Below are 8866 nucleotides of genomic sequence, written 5' to 3'. Positions count from 1 at the left end.
TCACGATACGGACCTACCAGAACTGTCAAAACACTGATCCGAGTCCGTTTGCTCAAAATGTTGATCAAAGTCAACTCAGTTGAGTTTTAAAGCTCTAATTCACATTTTAATCTATTTTTCACATAAAAACTTTTCAAAAAATTTTACGGACTGCGCACGCAAGTTGAGGATTGATAAATAGTATTTTTTGAGGTATTAGAACACATAATTAATTATTAAATTTAAAGATGACATTTTGGGTCATCACAGTAAGCTGCTACTGCAAGCTGCTGCTACCCTAAGTTGTTGTGCCAGATATAGATAATCTTCTACCATGGATAATATTTATCCATAACGGAGTACCGAAAGGATAAGTTTCTTCAGGAGGCTTATTTCCAATAGAGTACTAAATAGATAAACATATTTATGGCGGAGTCTCATATGGATAAGCTTCTTCAGGAAGCTTATTTACAACGGAGTACTAAATGAACATCCATAATATAATATATTTATAACACTCCCCCTTGGATATTCATTAAAAGATAATGTGCCTCATTAAAACCTAACTAGGAAAAAATCCTGTGGGAAAAAATCCTAGTGAAGGAAAAAGAGTACACATATTTAGTAATACGCATTGCTAGCTGCCTCATTAAAAACCTTATAAGAAAAACCTTGTGGGAAAAAACCTTAGTAAGGAAAAAAGAGTACATCGCGTATTTTACTCCCCCTAATGAAAACCTTATTTCAAATATTTAAGTCTCCGCATTCCAATCTTGTATACCATTTTCTCAAAAGTTGAAGTTGGTAATAAATCTGCCGGATTGTCACTTGAACGGATTTGTTGCACATCAATGTCACTATTTTTCTGAAGATCGTGTGTGGAGAATAATTTTGGTGAAATGTGTTTCGTTCTATCTCCTTTTATAAATCCTCCCTTCAATTGGGCTATGCATGCAGCATTGTCTTCGTATAAAACTGTGGGTCTTTTCTCACATTCTAAACCACATTTTTCTCGAATAAAATGAATTATTGATCTCAACCATACGCATTCCCTACTTGCTTCATGAATAGCTATTATTTCAGCATGATTTAAAGAAGTAGCAACAATAGATTTCTTTGTGGAGCGCCATGATATGATAGTACATCCACATGTAAAAACGTACTTGGTTTGAGATCTAGCTTTATGGGGATTAGATAAATAACCTGCATCTGTATAACCAACAAGGTCTGCACTATCTTTGTTAGCATAAAACAAACCCATATCAAGAGTTCCCTTTAAATATCGCAATATATGCTTATTCCCGTTCCAATGTCTCCGTGTAGGAGAAGAACCATATCTTGCTAGTAAATTAACAGAAAATGCTATGTCAGGCCTTGTAGCATTAGCAAGATACATTAGTGCACCAATTGCACTGAGATAGGGTACTTCGGGACCAAGGAGTTCCTCATCCTCTTTTGGAGGTCGGAACAAATCTTTATTCACTACAAGTGATCGAACAACCATTGGTGTACTCAATGGGTGAGCTTTGTCCATGTAAAATCGTTTTAAGACCCTTTATGTATAGGCATATTGATGCATAAAGATCCCGTCTGCTAAATTTTCAATTTGCAGACCAAGACAAAGTTTTGTCTTTCCAAGATCTTTCATCTCAAATTCTTTCTTAAGATATTCAATTGCCTTTTGGAGCTCTTCTGATGCAATGACCCAACCGGTCATTTTAACTTTTAGAACCCCGTTCCCTAAAATAAAATTTCCTGTATGTGCTTTTAATGATTTATGACTTGCGGGGATAGTTGGTTCGGGATTTGGAAGTGTTTGGGTTGAAACCGGAATACTTGGTTCCTTAAGTTGACCTTAAAGTGCTAAATTTGACTTCGGTCAACATTTTGAGAAAATGACCCCGGAATAGAATTTTGACGATTCCAACGGCTCCGTATGGTGATTTTGGACTTAGGAGCGTGTTCGCAATTTTATTTGGAAGTCCGTAGTTAAATTAGGCTTGAAATGGCTAAAACAGGAATTTAAGTTTGGAAGTTTGACCGGGGAGTTGACTTTTTGATATCGGAGTCGGAATCCAGTTCTGAAAATTTTCATAGCTCCGTTATATCATTTATGACTTGTGTGCAAAATTTGAGGTCAATCGGATTTGAATTGATAGGTTTCGGTACATAATGTAGAAGTTGGAAATCTTAAGTTTCATTAAGCTTGAATTGAGGGATGATTCATGGTTTTAGCATTGTTTGGTGTGATTTGAGTGTTCGACTAAGTTCGTATTATATTTTGGGACTTGCTGGTATAATTGGTTGAGGTCCCGAGGGGCTCGGGTGAATTTCAGACGACTAGCGGATCACTTTTGGCCTTTGGAACACTACTGATAGCTGCTGGTATTTTCTTCTGGTATCCTTATACGCGATAAGTTGGTCTGCGATCGCGTAGAGTAATATAGGCTGAGGTGGATTTGTTCTACGCGATCGCGTGAATGGGGTTGCGATCGCGTAGGGTTAATTTAGGCAGCTGGAAATTTGTTCACTGTGAGCGCGTGGATACGTCCGCGATCGCGTAGGGTTGACCAGTGTGTGTATCGCAATCGCGTGTCATTGTTTGCAATCGCGTAGGGGAAAATTTGAGAGGAAGATGGGCCACGCATTTGTGCTACGCGATTGCGTGAAGAGGGATGCGATAGTGTAGAGTCAGAATCTGGTGCATCGCGATCGCGTGGGACTTGATGCGATCGCGTAGGGTTAATGTTTGGGCAGAAAATTTGTGCTACGCGATCGCGTGAGGAAGTTCGTGATCACGTAGAAGAAATCTCTGGGCAGAGAGTTTAAGTTCTGAAAATGGGACCATTTTTAACGATTTAGAGTTCGGATTTAGGCGATGTTTGGGAGATTTTCAGAGAAAACAACAGGGTAAGTGTTCTTAACTTAATATTGGTTAAATTATCCGAATCCATCACTATTTTTATCATTTAATTGGTGAATTGAATTGGCAAAATTTGAAAACTCTCTTGGATAGATTTGAGGATTTGAGGGCCGAATTGTTGTCGGAATTTAGTGATTTTGGTATGGGTAGACTCGTGGTTGAATGTGTGTTCATATTTCGTAACTTTCGACGGATTCCGAGACAAGGGTCCCACAGATGAATTTTTAATTAATTTCAGAATTTTTATTGAAAATGTAGTATTTTCTTATAGAATTGATTCCTATAATTTTTAGTGATTGTATCAATTATTTTTGTCTAGATTCGAGCCAGACAGAGTTGGATAATCATGGAAAAGGCCTTATAGTGGATTAAATTAGAGCAAGACGAGGTAAGTCTCTTGTCTAATCTTGTGAGGGAGAAATTACCTCATAGGTGATTTAAATTAAATAATTGTTGCCAATTGTGGGGGCTACGTACGCACGAGGTGACGAGAGTCCGTGCGTAACTACTATTAATGCTAAAGTCCGGGTAGTTTAGTACTCAAAGCATAAATTACTTGTGTAAATTGTATTCTTTGTTTAATTAATATTATTTGATATATACATATATTGTGAATTGTTAGATAAAAATATTAAAGAATGAAAATCTCATATACTTAATTTTCTGTTTAAATTAATTAATTGTTAAGAGAAATTGTTCTTCCTCCCGAATTTATCTTATAATAAATATACTCTCCTTCCGGAGGTACATAAGAAAATGTCCTCATTTCTTGTGGAGTGGGCTGAACGCATCGGCATGATAGATGCATCTATGGATCGCGCCGTACGTCCCACGGCAGTGTACACGACACTCTGGATCGGGTCGTACGTCCTCGGTAGAAATCGTGCTTAATAATAATAATTACACGAGACTTTAATAATTTATTTCAGCTTGCGAAGCTAATTGATCAATTGAAAAATTCTTGGAATTTAATGAATTATTATTCTTGCTTGTTAAAGAATTAGTTGTTGTTCCTGTAAATGATATTTAATTGATAAATTGGAAATTATTTGAATTGAAGGAATTTGATTATTTCCGTTGATTTAATAAATTATTTTAAATTCTGTAAATTATGCTAATTTAAATATTCTAATTGTAATTCAATTATTATTATTGACCCATAGTGAGTGTCAAAGTCGGCCATCTCGTCTCTACCACTTCGAGATTAGGCTTGATACTTACTAGGTACACGTTGTTTACGTACTCATACTACACTTGCTGCACTTTTTGTGCAGGAACTGAGGCAAGTACTAGTGGGGGACCTATCGTCTTACACCCACGTTATCCAGGGGCTTAGTGGTGAGTTGTTTCTCTGATCCGTTCTGCAACTACTAGTGTCTCTCTTTGTATTTTTTATTTTGTCTATTTTTATTTCAGACAATATTTGAGGTTTTGTATAATCTACTAGATGCTCATACACTTGTGACACCAGGTCTTGGCACACATATTGGTAGAATTTGGATTTTGTTATTTCTCTTGGTTATAAATTTTGTTAATGAATGATTAATTTATCAAGTTGGCTTGCCTAGCCGTAGTGTTGGGCGCCATCACGACCTATAGGTGAAATTGGGTCCTGACATCTGAAGTTCCAACAAGATTTATGTCATCAACATAAACATCAAGTATAATAAATTCTGAAGCCATTTTCTTTATAAAAATATATGGACAAATAACATCATTTATGTAACCCTCTTTCAACAAATATTCACTGAGGCGATTATACCACATGCGCCCAGATTGCTTTAAACCGTACAAAGATCTTTGTAATCTGATTGAGTACATTTCCCGAGATTTTGAATATGCTTCAGGCATTTTACATCCTTCAAGGATTTTCATGTAAATTTCATTATCAAGTGACCCGTACAGATAAGCTATAACCACATCCATTAGATGTATTTCAAGCCTTTCACGTAAGGCTAAACTGATGAGATATCGAAATGTTATGGCATCCATAACTGGTGAATATGTTTCTTCATAATCGACTCCAGGTCGTTGTGAGAATCCTTGTGCAACAAGGCGAGCCTTGTATCTTTCAACTTCATTTTTATCATTCCTTTTTTCGCACAAAAATCCATTTACGACCAACTGGCTTTATACCAGCAGGTGTTTGGACTACTGCTCCAAAGACCTCTCTTTTAGCAAGTGACTTCAATTCCGATTGAATTGACTCTTGCCATTTTGTCCAATCAGATCTTTGTCGACATTCTTTGACAGATCGGAGTTCAAGATTCTCACTATCTTGCATAATGTTAAGTGCAACATTATATGCAAAAATATTATCCACCACTATTTCAGATCGATTTAAATTAATCCCATCACCAGTAGAACTTATTAAAAGTTCCTCACTCACTTGAGTCTCGGGTTCATTGATTTTTCCAGGAATCTCAGAACTAATTAGATCTTGGGTCTCTTCAGGAGATCCCTTCATAATATTATTTTGATCATTTGTCGATTTTCTTTTTCTAGGATTTCGATCCTTAGAACCCAAAGGTCTACCACGCTTCAGGCGTGTTTTAGGTTCACTAGCTCTCATGCTAGTAGATAGTCCTGCTGGGACATCAATTCGGATAGGCACATTCTCTGCAGGGATATATGACTTAGTTATCCTTTTCAAATCACTAAATGCGTCTGGCATTTGATTTGCTATATTCTGTAAATGGATGATCTTCTGGACCTCCTGATTACATATAGGGGTACGTGGATCAAAGTGGTATAATGATGAAACTTTTCACATAATTTCTCTTTTGATTTCCTTTTTCTCTCCCCCTAATTGTTGTAAATTTGTTTCATCAAATCGACAATCTATAAATCGAGCAGTAAATAAATCTCCCGTCAATGGTTCAAGATAGTGAATAATAGAGGGTGATTCAAACCCAATATATATTCCTAACCTTCTTTGGGGGCCCATCTTATTGCACTGTGGTGGTGCTACTGGCACATATACAGCACATCCAAAAATTCAGAGATGGGCAATATTTGGTTCATGACCAAAAACTAATTGTGACGGAGAATATTTATTATAATGTGTTGGTCTGAGACGGATAAGTGATGTTGCGTGCAAGATAGCATGGCCCCAAACAGAAGTGAAAATTTTTGTTTTCATAAGTAGTGGTCTTGCTATCAATTGCAGCCGTTTAATAAATGACTATGCAAGACCATTTTGAGTATGAACATAAGCTACAGGATGTTCAACTTTTATTCCAACTGATAGACAGTAATTATCAAAAGCTTGAGATGAGAATTCTCCAGCATTATCAAGACGAATAGCCTTTATAGGATAATCTGGGAATTGTGCCCTTAATCGAATTATTTGGGCTAATAACTTTGCAAACGCCAGGTTGCGAGATGATAGTAGGCACACATAAGAGCATATTGAAGATGTATCTATTAGGACCATAAAATATCTAAACAGCCCACTTGGTGGGTGAATAGGTCCATATATATCCCCATGTATACGTTCTAAAAAGGCAGGGGACTCAATGCCAACCTTCATTGATGATGGTCTAGTGATCATTTTACCTTGATAACAAGTATCACAAGAAAATTTATCATTTGTAAGAATCTTCAGGTTCTTTAGTGGATGCCCACTCGAATTTTCAATAATTCGTCTCATCATTATTGATCCAGGATGGCCCAAACGGCCATGCCAAAGCACAAAAGTATTTGAATTAGTAAACTTCTGATTTACGATAGAGTGTGCTTCAACTGTACTAATCTTTGAATAGTATAGGCCAGAAGATAAAGTTGGTAACTTTTCTACAATGCATTTCTGGCCATAAATATTCTTTGTAATACAAAGATATTCCACGTTCATTTCATCTATTGTCTCAACATGATACCCATTTCCGCGGATATTTATAAAACTCAACAAGTTTCTTCGGGACTTGGAGGAGAACAATACATTATCGATGATAAGTTTTGTTCCCTTAGGCAGAAGTACAGTAGCTCTTCCGGAGCCTTCAATCAAACTTATATTACCAGAAATTGTTGAAACATTTGCTTTTTCCTTATGCAAACAAGAAAAGTATTTCTGGTCTTTGAATATGGCATGAGTTGTTCCACTATCAATACACAAATATCTTCATGATTGGTCTTTGATCCAAACATAATTTGAGGATTATCCATATTCTTTAAAATGACATAAACAAAATAAATATGATAGTAAACATCATTTTCAAAGCATAACTTTTATTTATGTACAACAATTACATAACCATACTATCTACTACAAACAGCAAAAATTAAAATATTTACATTTCTACAGATTCACTGCCGATCACATGACTTGTTTCTCCTTCTGGGAGTGCAAAATAATCAGCTACATCCAAGTGCATGAAGTCTAAATTATCTTCAGAAATAAAATTTGCTTCAACATTTTTCTCTATCTTCTTCAGGGAGGCTTGATACAGCTCAACCAGGTGCTTTGGCGTACGACATGTACGTGACCAGTGCCCTTTTCCTCCACATCTATAGCATGCATTTTTTGGCTTTGCTGCTTGCACAACTTCATGCTTTTGTTCCTTCCTTTTCCACTGCTGGTGGTGAGGAGGGTTCTTTGGTGCATTGTTATTATCACGATTAGAGTTTCCTCCCCGACCACGGCCATGATCACGACTAGGGCCACGTCCTCTTCCATGCTTAGCTTGGTGGAAGTTCGTCTTATTTACTTCAGGGAATGGACAAGAACCAGTAGGTCGGTTTTCATGATTTTTCATTAGTGGCTTATGTTGCTCGGCTACAAGAAGATATGAGATAAGTTCAGAATACTTTTTGAATCCCATCTCTCGATATTGCTGCTGCAGGAGCATATTCGAGGCATGAAAAGTGGTGAAAGTTTTCTCCAACATATCATGATCAGTAATATTGTCACCACATAGTTTTAATTGGAAAATAATTCTGAACATAGCAGAATTATACTCACTGATAGATTTAAAATCTTGTAGCCTTAGATGAGTCGAATCATAACGTACCTGTGGAAAAACGACCATCTTCAGGTGGTCATATCTATCTTTCAAATTATTCCACAGTATGACTGGATCTTTAACAGTAAGATATTCCATTTTCAGGCCCTCATCAAGGTGATGGCGTAGGAATATCATTGCTTTGGCACGGTCTTGGTTTGATGCCTGATTTTTATCTTTGATGGTATCTGCCAGGCCCATCGCATCAAGATGAATTTCGGCATCAAGCACCCAAGACATGTAGCTTTTGCCCGATATATCCACGGCTACAAACTCAATTTTAGAAAGATTTGACATTATTTAGAAAAAGAAAGTTCGTACCTCTGATACTTTCAAAGTATTTTCTCGAGATGGCAGAGTCTCGTGCTGATAACGTGTTATAAAATAAAGACAGTAAAGTAAAGACAAGTATAGAAAGAAACTGATATATTATTCAAACTTCAAACTTATGTACATAATGAACTGAATTCTCCTCTATTTATAGAAGAAAGGAAGTTGTTGTGTAAGCTGCTACTGCAAGCTGCTGTGTAAGCTGCTTGTAAGCTACTGTGTAAGCTGCTTGTAAGCTGCTACTCTAAGTTGTTTTGCCAGATATAGATAATCTTCTACCATAGGTAATATTTATCCATAACGGAGTACCTAAAGGATAAGTTTCTTTAGGAGGCTTATTTCCAATAGAGTACTACATAGATAAACATATTTACGGCGGAGTCTCATATGGATAAGTTTCTTCAGGAAGCTTATTTACAACGGAGTACTAAATGAATATCCATAATATAATATATTTATAACACTTTTTTACTTCTTCTGTTGCTTTGTATTTTTTCCTTTTGTTATCTGTTAGAAATTCTTGTAAAATATTTATCAATACATGTTTTTGGTCTGCTTGAAATTCTATCAATATTTTTACTAATTGAACTTACATTTTTGTGTTAAAGTTTCAACTCAGTTATACCTGTTAAAC

This window comes from Nicotiana tomentosiformis, chromosome 5 (genome assembly GCF_000390325.3).
Source record: "Nicotiana tomentosiformis chromosome 5, ASM39032v3, whole genome shotgun sequence".
Lineage (NCBI taxonomy): Eukaryota > Viridiplantae > Streptophyta > Magnoliopsida > Solanales > Solanaceae > Nicotiana > Nicotiana tomentosiformis.
Note: the sequence above shows the minus strand (reverse complement) of the source record.